Genomic DNA, 18,357 nt, shown 5'->3' on the forward strand with positions numbered 1-18,357 from the left:
TTGTCGGATTTGGCAAGAAGGAGATCCTTGGTGACCTCTGGGAGGGCAGCTTCTGTCGCATGAAAGAACAGATTCCAAATTGGAGGGGGTCAAGGAGAGAACTGAAGGAGAGGAACCTGAGGCAGCTGGTATAGAAATGTTGCTTAAAGAGTTTGGAGAGGAATAATGATAATTGATGGATTTGTTAAGAGCTTACTTTGTGCCAGGCACTGTACTAAGCACTGGAGTGGATCCAAGCAAAAGGACACTGTCCCACATAGGGCTCACAGTCTGAAACCCCATTTTCCAGATGAGGAAACTGAGGCCCAGAGAAATGAAGTGACTTGCCCAAGGTCACACAGCAGACAGGTGGCAGAGCAGGGGTTAGAACCCATGAGCTTCTGACTCCCAGGCCTGGGCGCTATCCATCCCTCCATGCTGTTTCTCAGCACGGTAGGAGGGAAGTGGGGAGTTAACGGGAGCGAGCCGTAGGATAAAGGGAGGGTTTTTTTAGGATAGAGGAGACATTGGCATGCTTGAAAGCCAGGGGAAGAAGCCACTGAAGAGTGAACAGTTGAAGATGGCAGTTAAGGAGGGAAGAAGGGAGGAGTCAAATGTTTTGATAAATTGTGAAGGGAATGGGTCAGACGTGCAGATGGAGGGGCTAGATTCAGAGAGAAGGTGGCAGATCTCCTCTTGAGATACTGCTGGGAAAGATGGGGGAGTCGAAGAAGGGAAGGGGGGCCAGCAGGGGAGAGGAAGTGAGGGGGGGCGGTGAAGATTTTAAGGAGATCATGCCCGATAGTGTCAATTTTCTCAAATAGAGTAGGTGGCCAGGTCACTAGGGAGAAAGGATGCGGGAAGTTGAGGACAGGGGGTTTGAGGAGGGAGTTAAACAGCTGAAACAACTGGTGAGAGAATGGGAATGGATGTTAAATGAGGATGGAGAAATCTATTTAATGGGGATAGGAGAGGGCAGAGTTCAAGCACACAAGGATAATGTCCAAGGGGACAAAGTCAGTCTGATACCTAGATTTCTGCCAGCTGCGCTCTGCGTCTTGTGCACGGAGCAAAGGAAGGGGGTGTGGAGGTGATCCAGGGCTGTGGGTTAGTGCTATGTGATCAGTGAAGGGATAGGGGAGCGAGCGAGTTGAGTTCAGTAGAGAGGGTGGTGTTGTTTAGTACAATACTGTTATATTGCACACAGTAAGCACTCATTACTCTCCGGGTCACACCTGGAGAGTTTCCAGTACTCTACCAGTCTCGACTACAGGAGGAAGAGTCAAGCAGAGGCCTACCCCTTGCGTTCCTAACTTGGTCAGTGGCTAGCTAGTGGAAGGCCATCTGCTACAAACTCATCTGTGCTGGGCAGCAGCGGCATGGGAAAGAGTTGAGGACGGAGATTCAAGCTTATTGCACGAAAGGAGGCAACAGTAAACCAGTTGCATATTTTTACCAAGAAACCTCTATGGATCCACTACCAGAATGATGCAGTTGGAAGTGGGGAGCTCTGGGAGAGCTGTGCCCATGGTGTCACTATGGGTCGGAGACCACCCGACGACATAAGACAAGACAAAACAAGCGCTCATTAAATATGATTGAATGAATGAATGAATGATTGAGAGTGTCAGTTTGGTCATCAAGGGAAGGTAGTTGGGTATAGAGGCTAAAAGGGGCATGATGACTTGAGAAATTTGGATGGGGTCAAAAACATTGAGGTCTCTGTAAGGGATCAGGGCAGATCTATGAGGAGGGGATGAGTGGGAGAGAAAGCGGGTGAGAATGTTGTGGTCAGATAGAGGGGTTTCCAAACTGGTGAGGGTAGAGATAGTGCAATGGCTAGAGATGATGAGATGGATTGTGTGTCCATGTTGGTGAGTGGGTGAGGTTGGGGTGAAGCAGGAGATCAGTGGAGTTGAGGAACTACCAACTCGCATCTCCTCCTGCCTTCAGGACATCTCTACTGGGATGTCCTCTCATCACTTCAAACTTAACATGTCCAAAACAGAGCTCCTCATCTTCCCCCCCACCCCAACGTTGTCCTCTCCCTGACTTTCCCATCCCTTTAATAATGTTTGTATTTGTTAAGCGCTTACTATGTGCCGAGCACTGTTCTAAGCACTGGGGTAGACACAGGGGAATCAGGTTGTCCCACATGGGGCTCACAGTCTTAATCCCCATTTTACAGATGAGGTAACTGAGGCACAGAGAAGTGAAGTGACTTGCCCACAGTCACACAGCTGACAAGTGGCAGAGCTGGGATTTGAACTCATGACCTCTGACTCCAAAGCCAGTGCTCTTTCCACTGAGCCACGCTGCTTCCCAAGTGCTGGTGTAGACACAAGGGAACCACATGGGGCTCACAGTCTTAATCCCCATATTTCTGATGAGGTAACTGAGATACAGAGAAGTTAAGTGACTTGCCCACAGTCACACAGCTGACAAGTGGCAGAGCTGGGATTCGAACTCATGACCTCTGACTCCAAAGCCCGTGCTCTTTCTACTGAGCCATGCTGCTTCTCAGACGGCACCACCATCCTTCCAGTCTTACAAGCCTGGAATCTTGCCGTCATCTTTGACACCTTTCTCTCATTCAACCAACATATTCAATCCGTCACCAAATCCTGTCGGTCCCACCTTCACAGCATCACTAAAATCCACCCTTTCCTCTCCTTAGAAACTGCTGCCACTTCAATACACTGATCTTATCCCACCTAGATTACTGCACCAGCCTTCTTGCTGACCTCCCAACCTCCGGCTCTCTCCAATCAGGTCTAAACCTGACTCCGCTGCCTAGATCATCTTTCTACAAAAACGTTCAGGACATGTCACCTCCCTCCTCAAAAGTCTCCAGTGTTTACCCATCCACCTCTGAAGCAAACGAAGACTCCTCACCATTGGCCTTTGAGCAGTCCATCACTTTGCCCCCTTCCTACCTCACCTCGCTTCTCTCCTTCTACAACCCAGCCCACACACTTCGCTCCTTGGTCTAGAGGGGGAGATGGACAGGAAGAGAAATGAATAAATGAAGATGAACATGAGTGGTGTGAGGCTGGGAGGGGGAAGGAACAAAGGGAGCGAGTCATGGCGATACAGAAGGGGAGTGAGAGAAGAGGAAAGGGGGAATTAGTCAGGAAAGGTCTCATAGAGGAGGTGGACCTTCAATAAGAAGGCTTTGAAGGTGGAGAGAGTCATTGCCTGTGGGATTTGAGGAGGGAGGGCCTTCCAGAGGCAGGATGTAGTCCAGGATGTAGTTGGTAGTGACACAGGGAGTGACAGGAGATTGGGAGGTCAATGAGGAGGCTGAGACAGTCATCAAGGAGGGAGAGAAGAAGAGCTTGGATAAAAGTGGCAGCATTTGGATGGTGAGAAAAGGGAAGATTTGAGCAATGTGGTGAAGGAGGGACTGACAGGATTTTGTGACGGAGCAATGGTGTGAGTTGAATGAGAGAGAGAAGTCGAGGATAACGCCAATCTTTTGGGCTTGTGAGATGAAGGATGGCGGTGCCATCTACAGTGACAGGAAAGTTTGGGTAGGGAGATAAGGATATCTGTTTTGGACATGTTAAGCTTGAGGTGACAGATGGACATCCAAGGAGAGACGTCCTGAAGGCAGGAGGAGATGCGAGTCTGCAGAGAGGGAAAGAGATCAGGGATGGAGAGGTCGATTTGGTAATCGTCCACATAGAGATGGAAGTTGAAGACATGGGAGCAAGGGAGTTTTCCAAGGGAGTGGGTGTAGATGGAGAATAAAAGAGGACCCAGAGCTGAACCTTGAAGGACTCCCACAACTGGGGAGTGAGAGGCAGAGGAGGAGTCCACAAAAGAGCCCAAGAATGAGCAGCTGGAGAGATAGCAGGAGATCCTGCTCTGGGCCTGAGATTACTCGACTTCTGCGAAGCACAGTGCTCTGCCCCAACCGAGCACAGTGCTGTACAGAGGAGCAAGGAATAATGGCTAGACCCTGGGCCTGGGAGGCAGAAGAACCTGGGTTCTCATCCTGGTTCTGCCACTTGTCTGCTGTGCGACCTTGGACCAATCATTCCCCTTCTCTGGACCTCAGTTTCTTCATTTCTAAGATAGAGAATGAGACTGGGAGCCCTATGTGGGACAGGGACTGTGTCCAACCTAATTAATTTGTTTCTACCCCAGCGCTTAGTACAGTCCCTGGCATACGGTAAGCACTTAATAAATACCACCATCATCATCATTTTCAGTGTGCTTCCACCTTGCTTGACCGGCCGCCGACCCCGGTCCACATCCTGCCTCTGCCCTTGAACACCCTCCCTCCACCAATCTGGCAGACAATGACTCTCCCCCACCATCAAAGCCTTACTGAAGGCACATTTCCTCCAAGTGGCCTTCCCAAACTAAGCCCGACTTTTCCTCATCTCCCACTCCCTTCTGTGTCACCCTGACTTGCTCCATTTTCTCTTTCCCCATGTCAACCCAGCCCCACAGCACCTATGTATATGTCTGTCATTTTATTCCTCTGTACTGAGTCTGTCTTCCCTCCTCTATATTGTGAGCTTGATGTAGGCATGGACTGTCACTGTTTATTGTGGTATTGTACTTTCCCAAGAGCTTAGTGCAGTGCTCTGCACACAGTAAGCGATTAATAAATATGACTGAATGAATGTTGGGAAGCGGGCAGCAGAAGGATGGTCAGGAACATGTAGGTGGGTATTGAAGTGCCCGAAGGTCATTTTAAGGATGGAGAAAAGGAGAAGGAATGTAAGAAAGGGATCCAAATGGTTAAAGAAGTTGGAGGTGGGACCTGTGGGGGATGGTAGATGACAGTTAATCAAATCTAGAGTGGGTGATAGAGGCAGATGATCCGGGCTTCGAAGGAAGGGAAAGAGAGGGATGGGGGAGGTGGACCGACAGTGACTCTCCTCCTGTTCGAAGCCTTATCAAAGGCACATCTCCTCCAAGAGGTCTTCCCTGAACTAAGTCCACCTTTCATCTTCTCCCATTCCCTTCTGTGTCACCCTGAATTGCTTCCTTTGATCTTCCTCCCTCCCAGCCCCACAGCACGTATGTACCTATCTTTCATTTATTTATTTCTATTAATATTTGTCTCCCTGGTCCTCTAGACTGTAAGCTTGTTGTGGGCAGGGAATGTGTCTGTTTACTGCTGTATTGTACTCTCCCAAGCACTTAGTACAGTGCTCTGCACAGTAAAAGCTCAATAAATATTACCGAATGAATGAATGGTGCAAAGGTGGCACTGGGGCACAAAAAGGAAGCCACTCTTCACCCTTTATCGATCCCGCCCATACATACACACACTGTGCCTCCACCCTCTGTGGACCCTTTGCCTCTGTCTGAAGGCTTCCGCCCCCGACACCCACCCCCAGCTCAGACTTACTTGGATAAATTGGCTGGGACTGGAGGGGGGAATGGGGGATGGGGACTGGGATAGGGACTGTGTACCAATTCCGTTGTATTGGACTCTCCCAAGCACATGGTCCAGTGCTCTGCGGTGGACTCGGTCCACTGACGGATTGACGGGAGAGTGGAGGTAAGTGCTGGGGTCTTGGGTGGAAGGATGGAAGGAACGAATGGGAAAGGTCTGCTGGAGCGCTGGCTGTGGGTCCGGGGGCGGGGGGCGGGAGGCCGGGGTCCACCCCGGGGGCTCCCCTTGGGGGCGGCGGAAAAGAGGAGGAGGAGGAGGAGGAAGTCTGGCGCCCAAACCCCCACATACACACGCACACACCCTTGCAGAAACGTGGCTACCAACTGACCCTTCCTCGTTATCGTCGACATGCCACGGCTGCAGTTCAGGCTGGGGCCTTTTTGATAATGGTACCTTAAGCGCTTACCATGTGCCCGGCCCTGCTGTAAGCTCTGGGGTAGATAAAAGCTCCTTGGGTTGGGCACAGGCCATGTCCCACGGGGAGTTCACAGTCTTCATCCCCATTTTCCAGATGAGGGAACTGAGGCATAGAGAAGTGAAGTGATTTGCCCAAGTCACACAGGAAATACGTGGAGGAGCAGGGATTAGAACCCAGGCGCTCTGACTCCCAGGCTTGGGTCCTTTTCACTAGGTCATGCTGCTTCTCATTCATCCCGACTTTGGGAGCGGGGGGGTTACCAGGGGGTAGGGGAGGGAGGGGGGATGGAGGTGCCGGTAAACCTTGTCTTTTGTACAGAGACAGTCGTCAACTCTAATCACGCCCTTCCCCCCAAATTTTTCTCCAGCTGCATGTCACAGGAGTTACGCACCTGTGACCCATAACTGCGACCCCAGTGCACCGCACTGTGTCCTGATGGTGGGCTTTAGCTTCGGTGATTGGGGAAGATTCGGGGGTAGGGAGGGAGGGGAATCCAAGAGTGTGGTCAGCCCCACAATCCCCAGCCTCCCTCTTCCTCCATCCTTAGATAATGGTTCCTCTCACTGGATCCTGAAGAATTCTCGGTACCCAAAATGGGAGAAGAGGTGAGCTGGGGGTGGGGGAGGGGAAATGAGGGATGAGGGGTTGAGGGGAGGGGCTCCCCTTGGACCGGCCCTCACCGCCTTTCCCAACGGGGCTATTTCCGGCTGCATCGTGGGAGCAACGCCTGTGGCCTAGCCAATTATCTCATCACTGCCATGGTCAGAGGTTAAAAAACCCCACGTCTCCCGTCCACCGTGAGACCATCAGCCCTGTCCACCCGATGGCATGCATTACCCTAAACCTCTCACCGCTCCCTCCTCCGCGGCTCCATCGGGGACCGCCCCCGCTTTCTGACCCTCCCCAAACAATCTCAAGTCCCAGCCCGTCCTTGGAATGACCTGGTAGAGGTCTCGGGGGTGGAGATGGCTGGTCTGGGCCACTCCCCCAGCCCCTCCGGTTCCCCAGCAACCTGCTTAGGGCCGTGACCCTCTGCCCACTTTCCTCAAAACTCCACCTCCCCCCCCGACCAACTGCTTAGGGTTGCGTCCCCCTGCCCACTCCCCACGCAGCTCCCCTTGGTCTCCCTCCGGCTCCCCAACCTCCAGCTTAGTTAGGCCTGAGTCCCCCGTCACCATCCCTCCACACACACACCTCTCCCTCATGCTCCTCTGTCCCCAGCTGAGACCTGGACTTCTCCTTAATCCCCTGAGGAGCAGGACCCTGCCTCCGAAGTCGCCGCCATAGCCATTTTATTATCACCGTGGAGTTGGGGGTCGAGTCTGCGGGGCGGAGGGTGGTGGCCAGTCCTCCCCCCCAGGGGAAAAGGGTCAGTCGTGATAGAGGCTCAGGAGGCAGCTCCAGAGGGTCCTCGTGTAGTGGTCCCAGGGCGCCCAGTACTTGCCGGGGTAGGTGAAGGAAGGGGGAGCACAGGTAGGAGGCCGTTTGCTCGACTGGAAGCTCCCGGAGGGGAGGGCTCTTGAACGCCAATCCTACTGTTCTCTCGCAAACTTAGCTTAGAAGGTGCTCAATAAAGGATGGATGGATTGATATATTGATTAGAGAGGGCTCCCTCACTAGAGGGGCCAGTGGATGTTGGGATTAGGCAGTCCCTTAACCTACCGGCCCGATGGAGCCTCACCCCAGGCCCGGTGCCCAGGATGGGTTTTAGAGGCAGTGGGGCCTGGTGGGAGGAGCCCGGGCCTGGGAGTTATACGACCCTCTGGTTGACCTTGGAAAATCCCCTAACTTCACAGCGTGGCTCAGTGGAAAGAGCTCGGGCTTGGGAGTCAGAGGTCACAGGTTTTAATCCCGACTCCACTGCTAGTCAGCTATGTGACCTCGGGCAAGTCACTTAACTTCTCTATGCCTCAGTTACCGCATCTGTAAAATGGGGATGAAGACTGTGAGCCCCACATGGGACAACCTGATGACCTTGTATTGACCCCAGTGCTTAGAACATTGCTTGGCATGTAGTAAGCAGTTAACAAATACCAACATTATTACTTCCATCTAACCCTTGCCCACCTCTTGCGTCGTCCCCTTCCCCAGACGCCCCCCCCGGCCCTACCTGCACCACCCCCACACCAAACCTGAGCCACCAGTCTTCCCTTTGAGTTAGACTCAAGACCTGTGTGGGACAAGGACTGTGCCCAACCTGATGATCTTGTCTCTATCTACTCCAGCATTTAGAACAATGCTTAGCATATAGTAAGCGCTTAACAGATACCATTTAATCAAAGGAGTTTGCAGTTTAGAGGGGAAGACAGGCATTAAAATCAGTATGGAGCCGGTTTGGATGTTGAGGAAGGAGGAGATTCTGGAGATGTTGTGAAAGACAGGACCGGGGGGACTTGGTGACTGGGTAGTCAATAAAGAGTCAAGCTTTCGACCTCTTTCAGCCTGTGTCCCCACCTCAGAAACAAGTAGTCTCCCTCTCTGCTCTGGAGGACTCCCCCAAAGCCCCTCCATCCCACCTGACCTCTCCTAGAACCTAACAATCATCCACTGTGCCATCTTCACAGCTGGCAGGGGCTGAGGGTTGCCAGCAGCTGGACTCTTTCCTCTCCAGCTCCTGCCCCTATCTGGATCCTTCTTCTTCCACCCCCTCGACCCCAGGGCCTCAGCGAGGAGTCGCAGCATTTTTGGGAGAGGGAAGGGGCACGGCTAGAGGGGCGAGCCAGGGCAGCCCACCACAGTCTTGGGAATTGAGGAGACAGAAAGAAAAGGGAATGGGAAAAGATGGGTTGTAGGGTGAAGGGAAGAGACTATAGCTGTCTGTCAGCTTGTTATGGGCATGGAATGTCACTGTTTCTTGTTGTATTGTACTTTCCCAAGTGCTTATTAGAGTGCTCTGCACATAGTAAGTGCTCCATAAATGTGATTGAATGAATGAGAGTGTCAGTTTGGTCATCAAGGAAAGGTAGCTGGAGGCTAAATGGGGCACGATGACTTGAGAAAATTGGATGGAGTCAAAAAATGAGAGGTCTCTATGAGGGATCAGGACAGATCTGCGGGGAGGGGGTGTGTGGGAGAGAAGGTGGATGGGGATTTGGGGTCAGATAGAGGGATTTCCAAATCGGTGAGGATAGGGATGGTGCAATGGCTAGAGATGAGGAGATGGAGTGTATCTCCTGGTAAGTTGGTAAGTGAGTGAGGTGGGGTGAAGCAGGAGATCAGTGGAGCTGAAGAACTCCCAGCTCGCATCTCCTCCTGCCTTCAGGACATCTCTACTGGGATGTCCTCCTGTCACCTAAAATTTAACATGTCCAAAACAGAGCTCCTCATCTCCCCTTACCCCCCACAAACCATGTCCTCTCCTTGACTTTCCCATCCCTGTAGATGGCACCGCCATCCTTCCCACCTCACAAGCCCGGAACCTTGGTGTCATCTTTGAGTCGTCTCTCTCAGTCAACCAACGTATTCAATCTGTCACCAAATCCTGTCTGTCCCACCTTCACAACATCACTAATATCCACTGTTTCCTCTCCATAGAAACTGCTGTCACGTTAATACATTCATCCTCTCCATATAAACTGATGTAACGTTAATACACTGATCCTAACCCTCCTAGATTACTGCATCAGGTTTCTGGCTGACCTCCCAACCTCCTGGCTCTCTCCACCCCAGTCCATACTTCACTCTGCTGCCCAGATCATCTTTCCACAAAAATGTTCAGGACATGTCACCCCACCCCCTCTCAAACATCTCCAGTGGTTGCCTATCCACCTCAGTAGCAAACAAAGACTCTTCACCATTGCCTTTTAAGCACTCTTAAGAAAGGGATGGGGGAGGTGGACAATGACTCTGTCCCCCTATTCAAGGCCTTACTGAAGGCACATCTCCTCCAAGAGGTCTTCCCTGACTAAGCCCCCCTTTCCTCTTCTCCCATTCCCTTCTGCATCGCCCTGAGTCGCTCTCTTTGCTCTTCCTCCCTCCCAGCCCCACAGCACTTATGTCCAAATCTGTCATTTATTTATCTCTATTCATGTCTGTCTCCCCATCCCTCTAGACTGTAAGCTCACTGTGGGCAGAGGATGTGTCTGTTTATTGTTGTATTGTACTCTCCCAAGCACTTAGTACAGTGCTCTGCACAGTAAAAGCTCAATAAATACTATTGAATGAATGGTGCAAAAGTGGCACTGGGGCGTGAGAAAGAAGCCACTGAGTCTGGGGGAGAGGGTGAAGAAGAGGCCCCCTCTCGAGAGAGCAGCAGGGGAGACCATGTCATCTGGAGAGAGCCAGGTTTCAGTGATGATTAGGAGGAGCAGTGACTGAGTCAGGAACAGGTCAGTGATGAAGGGAAGCTTCCCCACAGTAGAGCGAGGGTTCTCCAGGCCACAGTTGGCTGAGGCTGTAAGGGGGAGCAGCATGCGCGGGGTGGTTGTTCTGGTGGAGGGGATGGCACTAGAGGTGCGGAGGAGTTGGATGGAAGTGAGGCTGGTGGCTTTCCCAAGGTCACCCAATGGGTCCTCTGACTCCCAGGCTCAGGCTCTTCCCACTAGACGCTGCTGTTTCTAAATCCCATCCTGGGAACTGGGCCTGGGGTGAGGCTCCATGGGGCCGGTAGGTTAGGGGGCAGATCTGTCGCAAGGAGGGGGCGCCTCTGATGCCTTTGGACAGGGCCGGGACAAATGATGGGCGAGTTTGGGGATGGGAGGGGAGAGCTGGAGGAGGCAGGAAGGAGAGCTGAAGGCTGAAGGTGGAGGAGCGGGGATAGATAGGAGGGTGAAGGTGGTGGGAGGGAGAATGGGGGAGCAGAGGTGGGAGGGAGAATGGAAGAGGAAGGTGGATTGGGGTCCCACAGTACCCATCCTGAGGCCTGGCTAACATTGCCTCCAAGTTGACCCACACCAAGGACGTGCGCTAACCCCTTCGTCACCTGGTGGAGAAAGTGAACCGCCCTCCCCCAGCTCCCCACTTTCTAGCCCCAACCTGTTCCCAGCAGAGAGGGAGTCCAGCTTGGGAGGTGCCTGAGAGTGGAGGGGGAAAGGTAAAGGGGCCTGTCAAACTGTGCCGCCCCTCTGTCCCCCTCCCCTCGCCCACATCCCCTCGCTGACCACCATCCCTCCCCCCGCCTTCACTCCTTCCAGTTTGTGGAGCCCTGCCACTCGAACCACTGGCCGCTCATTGACGTGCGCCTCTTCCTCATCTAGTATTAGGCCTCCGTCCGTTCTCTGGATGGCTTCCGGTGAGACGCCTCACCCCCTCGGCCCTCCCGGCATCCTTCAGGCCCAGACTGTGCCCTTCAACTCCTCGAGGCCACTGCCTCCCCCTGCCACATGGGATGGTGGGTTCCTGTTGGTCGGGAACCCAATCCCTCCCCAGAATCAGCTAGCATTGAGGCAAATCCAATGGAGAAGTCTCCCCTGCCCCACTCTCTGGCCAGAATCTTTGCTGTTCTGGCAAAGAACTCCCACCCCAACATCCTACTACCCCCTCTAATGCCCCCTCTCCAAACAATATACCAATCCATCCATCAATCATCTTTATTGAGCACCTTCTAAGCTAAGTTTGTGAAAGGACAGTAGGATGGTCAGGCATGAGCCCTCCCCTCTGGGGGCATCCAGTCAAGAGAACGGCCTCTTAATGGTGCTCCTCCTTCCTTCTCCCCCCCTGGCAGGCACCGGGCGCTCTGGGACCGCTACACGGGGACCCTCCGGAGCTGCCTCCTGTGCCTGTATCACGACTGACCCCCTTCCCTTGGGTGGGAGGACTGGCTGCCGCCCTCTGCCCCCCAGACCTGGTCTTTACTCTGGCAAAATGGTGACATAAAATAGCTGCAGCGACTACAGAGGCAGGCTCCTGCTGCTCAGGGGATTAAGGAGACGGCCAAGCCTCATCTGGGGCAGAGGAGTGATAGAGAGAGGTGTGTGTATGGAGGGATGGTGACAGGGGGACTCAGCCCTAACTAAGCTGGTGGTCGGGGAGCCGGAGGGAGACTAAGGGGAGATGTGGGGGGAATGGGCAGGGGGATGCAGCCCTAAGCCGGTGGTCGGGGGCTGGAGGCCGCGGGGGGGGAGGTGTGGGGAAAGTGGGCAGGGGACGCAGCCTTAAACAAGTGGTCGGGGAACCGGAAGAGATCAGGGGATTGGCCCAGACCGGCCATCTCCACCTACAAGACTTCTTCCAGGTCATTCCAAGGATGGGCTGGGACTTGGGATTGTTCGGGGCAGGTCAGGAGTGGAGGTGATCCCTGCTGGAGCCACAGGGAGGGGACGGTGTGGAGCATAGGGTAATGCAGGGCATCGGGTGGGCAGGACTGAGAGTCTCACGGCAGGCAGATGACTTGGGGTTTGTAATCTCTGACCAGGGCAGTGATGGGATAATCGGCGATCCCACAGGCGTTGCTCCCATGATGCAGCTGGAAATAGTCCTGAAGGGAAAGGAGGTGAGGGTGGTCCAAGGAGAGCCCTCTCCCCAGTCTCCCTGACCCCTGTCCATCATTTCCCCTCCCCAGTGCCCAGCTCACCTTCTCTACCCATCCCGGGCCCCAAGAATTCTTCAGGATCCAGTGAGAGGAATTATTACCTAGAGACGGAGTAAGAGGGAGGCCGGGGACTGCAATGCTGACCCCGGCCTCGGGGGCCCCGTTTCCCCCCGGCCCCCCGAGTCTTCCCCAACTCACTGAATCCAAAGCCCACCAGCAGGATACTGTGTGGTGATTTGGGGTCGCAGTTATGGTGGGACGGATGCATAACTCCCCCGACGTAGAGCTGGAGAAAAATTTCGGAGGGAAGGGCTGAGTGGGGCCCAACACTGTGTTTGTACAAAAGACAAGGGCACCTCCTCCCCGCTTCCCCGACTGATAACCCCCCAACCCCCAGAGTCGGGCCGAACGAGAACTGGCGTGGCCTAGTGGAAAGAGCCCAAGCTTGGGAGTCAGAGGGCCTGGGTTCTAATCCCTGCTCTGCCTCGTTGACTGTGTGGCCTTAGGCAAATCACTTCACTTCTCTATACCTCCGTTACCTCATCTGGAAAATGGGGATGAAGACTCTGAGCCCCCCGTGGGATATGGACTGTGCCCATCCTGATTCATTCAATCGTATTTATTGAGTGCTTACTCCGCGCAGAGCACTGTACTGAGCTCGTATCTACCCCAATGCTTAGAACAGGGCCTGGCACATACTTTGCGCTTAAGGTACCATGTCAAAAAAGCCCCACCCCGAGCCTCACCTGCAGCCGCGTCATTTTGATGGTTACGACGATGGGTCTGTTGCCAGCCACGTGGCGGGCCATGTCTGCAGGGGCGAGGGGAGGCGGGGGTTCGGGCGCCAGGCTTCCTCCTCCTCCTCGTCCTCCTCCTCCCCCTCCTGCTCCCCCTCCCCCCTCCCGCCGGCCCCAAGGGGAGCCCCCGGAGCGGACCCCGGCCCTGCGTCTCGGGCCGCTGTGCCCTCCTCTGGCCACCAGGGGGGGCGCGGCGCTCCCAACGGGGGAGGCCGGGGGCGCCACGGCGACCCCTACTGGCCCGAGGCCCGCGGTGCCGCCAGCCAGCCCCCCCGCCCCCCGCCCCCGGGGACCCACAGCCAGCGCTCCCCCACACCGTCGCCCTTCCTTCCCTCCTTCCCTCCTTCCTCCCTCCCTCCCTCCCTCCCTCCCTCCCTCCTTCCCTCCCTCCCTCCCTCCCTCCCTCCCTCCTTCCTTCCTTCCTTCCTTCCTTCCTTCCTTCCTTCCTTCCTTCCTTCCTTCCTTCCTTCCTTCCTTCCTTCCTTCCTTCCTTCCTTCCTTCCTTCCTTCCTTCCTTCCTTCCTTCCTTCCTTCCTTCCTTCCTTCCTTCCTTCCTTCCTCACTATACTGAGCGCTTGGGAGACTACAGTAGAACAATAAGCAGACACATTCCCCGTCCACAAGGAGCTTACATCTGGAGGGGGAGACAGCAGTCAAGAGATGACAGATATGGACCTAAGTGCTGTGGGCCTGGGAGCATAGGGGAAAATAAAGGCAGCAAGTCAAGGCAGAAGGGAGTTGAAGAAAGGGAAAAAAGGGCTTAGTCAGGGAAGGCCTCTTGGAGGAGATGGGCCTTCAAAAAGGTTCTGAAATGAGGGAGAGTCATTTTCGGATCTGAGGAGGGAGGGCATTCCAGGCCAGAGGCAGGATGTGGGTGAGATGGGCAACATCCAGGTACAGTGACAAGATTAGCATTAGAGAAAGGAAGTGTGAAGTGAGAAGATTAGTGTTAGAGGAGGGAAGTGTGAGGGCTGGGTGGTAGTAGGAGGGGGCAAGGTGATTGAGTGCTTTACAGCTAGTGGGGAGGAGTTTCTGTTTGATCCTCTAGACTGTGAACTTGTTGTGGGCAGGGTATATTTTTTTTTCTACTGTACTCTCCCAAGCGCTTAGTACAGTGCCTTGCAAACAGTAAGTGCTCAATAAATTCAATGGAATGAATGTGGCGGTGGATGGGTAATCTTTAGAGTTTCCTGAGTGGGGAAACACGACCTGAAAGTTTTGATAGAAAGATGATCCGGGCAGCAGAATCGAGTATGGTCTGGAATGGGGAGAGACCGGAAGCAGGGGGTGGTCGGCGAGGAGGCTGAACAAAGCGGTAATCAAAGCGGGATAGGATAAATGATTGGATTAACGTAGTCACAGCTCAGGATGGGCCAAGCATTGTGTTAAGCGCAGGGGTAGAAGCCTGCTAAGCAGAATGAACACAGTTCCTGCCACCCAGGGATTCGGGAAGCTCCATCTACTGTTTGAGCGTACTCTCATTTTTCCCAATTTCCCCAGCTCTCCCCAGCCCCAGAGAGCCCACCGGAAGCCAGTTACGGATGGGATCCGGGGGGAATCTGGTGGGATTCCCATTTGAGTGGACCCCGGAAGGGCCGGCACTTCCCAATCTCACCTCCCCGATCTCAGTCCTCCTGGAGACTCACACTACTCATCTTGGGGCAGTGTGATGAAATCGTGGATCCAGGCAGCCCTAAATTTCTTGGCCTGGCATCTGTTGGGCCTGGCCTGCATCTCGTAGGGGTAGTCTTTCTCACCTGCCAAACCTTCTGGGGGCAGGGGATGTGGCTCATCCCAGTCAGTTTGGGGGTCCCTCTCCCCACTCCCAGGAGCTGGGAGGGGAGAAAGAAAGAGGGTTTGGGTCAGAACGGTGTAGATGGGAGTCAGACAGGGTGGGAGGAAACAGAGGGAGGAAGGGCTGTCGCGGGAGCTGCCAAGACTCACCACTGTACATCATGGTGAGGAAGATGTCTGCTGGGTAGCCACCCTCACAGACATCCCTAGGGCGACCACAGTCCAACAGCTCTGAAGAATAAGAAGAATTGTGGTATTTGTTAAGTGCTTACTATGTGCCAGGCACTGTAGTAAGAACTGGGGTGGATACAAGCAGATCGGGTTGGACATGGTCCCTGTACCACGTGGGGCTCCTGGTCTTAATCCCCATTTTACAAATGAGGTAACAGGCCCAGAGAAGGGAAGTGACTTGCTCAACATCTCACAGAAGACAAATGGCAGAGTATGGATCAGAACCCAGGAGCATCTGTCTCCCAGGCCTGGGCTCTAGCTACTAGGCCATGCTGTCTGGCGGAGGCTGGGGGCGAGGCAGGGGGCTTTCTGCACAATGAACTGGCACGTCCTCCCTCCAAGCGGCAGCCTTGGGGCCTAGAGGCCATGTCCCCCCGGGGGCTACCTCGCACAGAGAGGAGACGAGTTGGTTGCTGGCCCTGAGGTACCACATGGACTCCGCGTTGCCGACAGCGCCAAAGGATCCCTGGGGAGAACGGCAGGACTGGGGGTGCCGCCCAACACCCCAGCCCTTACCTCCACTCTCTGGTCAATCTGTCAGTGGACTGAGTTCACCACAGAGCACTGGACCACGTGCTTGGGAGAGTCCAATACGACAGAATTGGTAGACACCGATCCCAGCCCACAGGGAGCTTACAGTCCCTGTCCCCATCCCCGTCCCCATCCCCCATTCCCCCCTCCGGCCTCAGACAATTTATCCAAGTAAGTCTGGGCAGGGGGTGGGGGTGGGGGGCGGAAGCTTTCGGACAGAAGCAAAGGGTTCACAGAGGGTGGAGGCACAGTGTGTGTATGTATGGAAGGGATCGATAAAGGGCTTATTAGGTATCAAGCCCCGGACTAAACACTGGGTAGATATCAAGCCATCAGGTGGGATGTGGTTCCTTCCCCCACAAGGAGAATCTGGGGGAGTGGGGCAGATAGAGGCCTGTTCTGTGCACAGTGTGTGCTCAATAGATGTCCCGGGCAGATGGCTTTCCCAGAACCCTCTCCTCTCTGGGCCCCGCAAACCTCAGCCCACCCCCTGGCCGGAGGAGGTTGTCGCTCTCAGCAGCTAATTCCCACAGAACACACGCAACACTTCTAGATCTTGGTCCAGAATCTGGCCCGGGCCCAGAAGCTGCAGGAGGAGGATGTGGGCACGGCGGAGTTCAGAGTCTCACCCTTCAGTGACCTCTTGGGTATGTGGTTCCCCAGGGCCTCTCCTCCTCCCCCTTCCTTTTTGTGCTCCAGTGCCACTTTTGTACCATTCACTTATTCAGTAGTATTTATTGAGCTTTTACCATGCAGGGTACTGTATTAAGTGCTTGGGAGAGTACAATACAGCAAAAAACAGACACATTCCCTGCCCACAACGAGCTTACAGTCTAGAAGACCAGGGAGACAAATATTAATAGAAATAAATAAATGATAGATATGTATATAAGTGCTGTGGGGCTGGAAGGGAGGAAGATCAAAAGGAGCAAGTCAGAGTGATGCAGAAGGGAATGGGAGAAGAAGAAAGGTGGGCTTAGTCAGGGAAGGCCTCTGGGAGGAGATGTGCCTTTGATAAGGCTTTGAACGAGGGGAGAGTCAGTGTTGGTCCACCTCCCCCATCCCTCTCTTTCCTTTCCTTTGAAGCCCGGATCATCTGCCTCTACCACCCTCTCCAGATTCCATTAACTGTCATCTACCATCCCCCACAGGTCCCACCTCCAACTTCTTTAACCATTTGGATCCCTTTCTCACATTCCTTCTCTTTTTCTCCACCCTTACATTGACCTTCAAGCACTTCAGTACCCACATAGATGTTTCTAACGACCCTTCTGTTGGCTGCTTCCTAACATTCATTCATTCAATCATATTTATTTATTAAGCACTTACTGTGTGCAGAGTACTGTAGGGAAAGTACAATACCATAATAAACAGTGACAATCCATGACCACATCGAGCTCACAGTGTAGAGGAGGGGAGACAGACTCAATACAAAGGAATAAAATGACAGACATATACATAAGTGCTGTGGAGCTGGGTTGGCATGGGGGAAGAGCAAATGGAGCAAGACAGGGTGACACAGAAGGGAGTGGGAGATGAGGAAAAGTCGGGCTTAGTTTGGGAAGGCCACTTGGAGAAAATGTGCCTTCAGTAAGGCTTTGATGGCGGGGAGCGTCATTGTCTGCTAGGTTGGTGAAGGGAGGGTGTTCAAGGCCAGAGGCAGGATGTGGACCGGGGTCGGCAGCCGGTCAAGTGAGGTGGAGGCACACTGAAAATGATGATGATGGTGGTATTTATTGAGTGCTTACCATATGCCAGGCACTGTACTAAGCGCTGGGGTAGAAACAAGTTAATTAGGTCGGACACAGTCCCTGTCCCACATAGGGCTCCCAGTCTCATTCTCTATCTTAGAAATGAAGAAACTGAGGCCCAGAGAAGGGGAGTGATTGGTCCAACGTTGCACAACAGACAAGTGGCAGAGCCAGGATGAGAACCCAGGTTCTTCTGCCTCCCAGGCCCAGGGTCTAGCCATTATTCCTTGCTCCTCTGTAGAGCACTGTGCTCAGTTGGGGCAGAGCACTGTGCTTGGCAGAAGTCGAGTACTCTCAGGCCCAGAGCACTGTGCTCAGCTGACACTGTCCTCTCCTGATTCTCCTGCTATCTTTCCAGGTGCTCAATCTCAGTCACTTTTGTGGGCTCCTCCTCTACTTCTCACCCCCCCAGTTGTGGGGGTCTTTCAAGGTTCAGCTCTGGATCCCCTTTTATTCTACATCTACACGCACTCCCTTGGAAAACTCCCTTGCTCCCACGTCTTCTACTCCCATCTCTATGCAATCACCCTCTCCAGCCCTGATCTCTCTCCCTCTCTGCAGACTCACTTCTCCTTCTGCCTTCAGGACGTCTCTCCTTGGATGTCCTTCTGTCATCTCAAGCTTAACATGTCCAAAACACATCTCCTTGTCTTCCCAACCAAACCCTGTCCTCTCCTGGACTTTCCCGTCACTGGGGATGGCAACGCCATCCTTCTCCATCTCACAAGCCTGAAACTTTGCCATTATCCTCGACTCCTCTCTCTCATTCAACCCACATCATCACTCTGTCACAAAATCCTGTTAGTCCCCCCTTCACCACATCGCTCAAATCTTCCCTTTTCTCACTATCAAAATGCTGCCACTTTTATCCAAGCCCTTCTTCTCTGGCTCCTTGATGACTGTCTCAGCCTCTTCATTGACCTACCAATCTCCTGTCACTCCCTGTGTCACTGCCAACTACATCCTGG

At 53.7% G+C, this 18,357-nt stretch overlaps 1 protein-coding gene and 1 long non-coding RNA gene across 2 annotated transcripts in view; one reads left to right on the forward strand and one right to left on the reverse strand.

Annotated features, from left to right (window-relative positions):
* The window catches only part of LOC120638262 (cathepsin W-like), a 98,760-nt gene that overhangs the window by 41,405 nt on the left and 38,998 nt on the right, over positions 1-18,357 (forward strand). The gene's annotated exons all lie outside the window — the stretch shown is intronic.
* LOC114809984 lies at positions 12,327-13,060 on the reverse strand. The gene is made up of 3 exons (XR_003757743.1): positions 13,032-13,060; positions 12,484-12,571; positions 12,327-12,386 (listed from the first exon to the last, which is right to left on the reverse strand). It is a non-coding gene; the product is annotated as an uncharacterized LOC114809984 (long non-coding RNA).

Source organism: Ornithorhynchus anatinus, chromosome 3 (genome assembly GCF_004115215.2).
Source record: "Ornithorhynchus anatinus isolate Pmale09 chromosome 3, mOrnAna1.pri.v4, whole genome shotgun sequence".
Taxonomy (NCBI): domain Eukaryota; kingdom Metazoa; phylum Chordata; class Mammalia; order Monotremata; family Ornithorhynchidae; genus Ornithorhynchus; species Ornithorhynchus anatinus.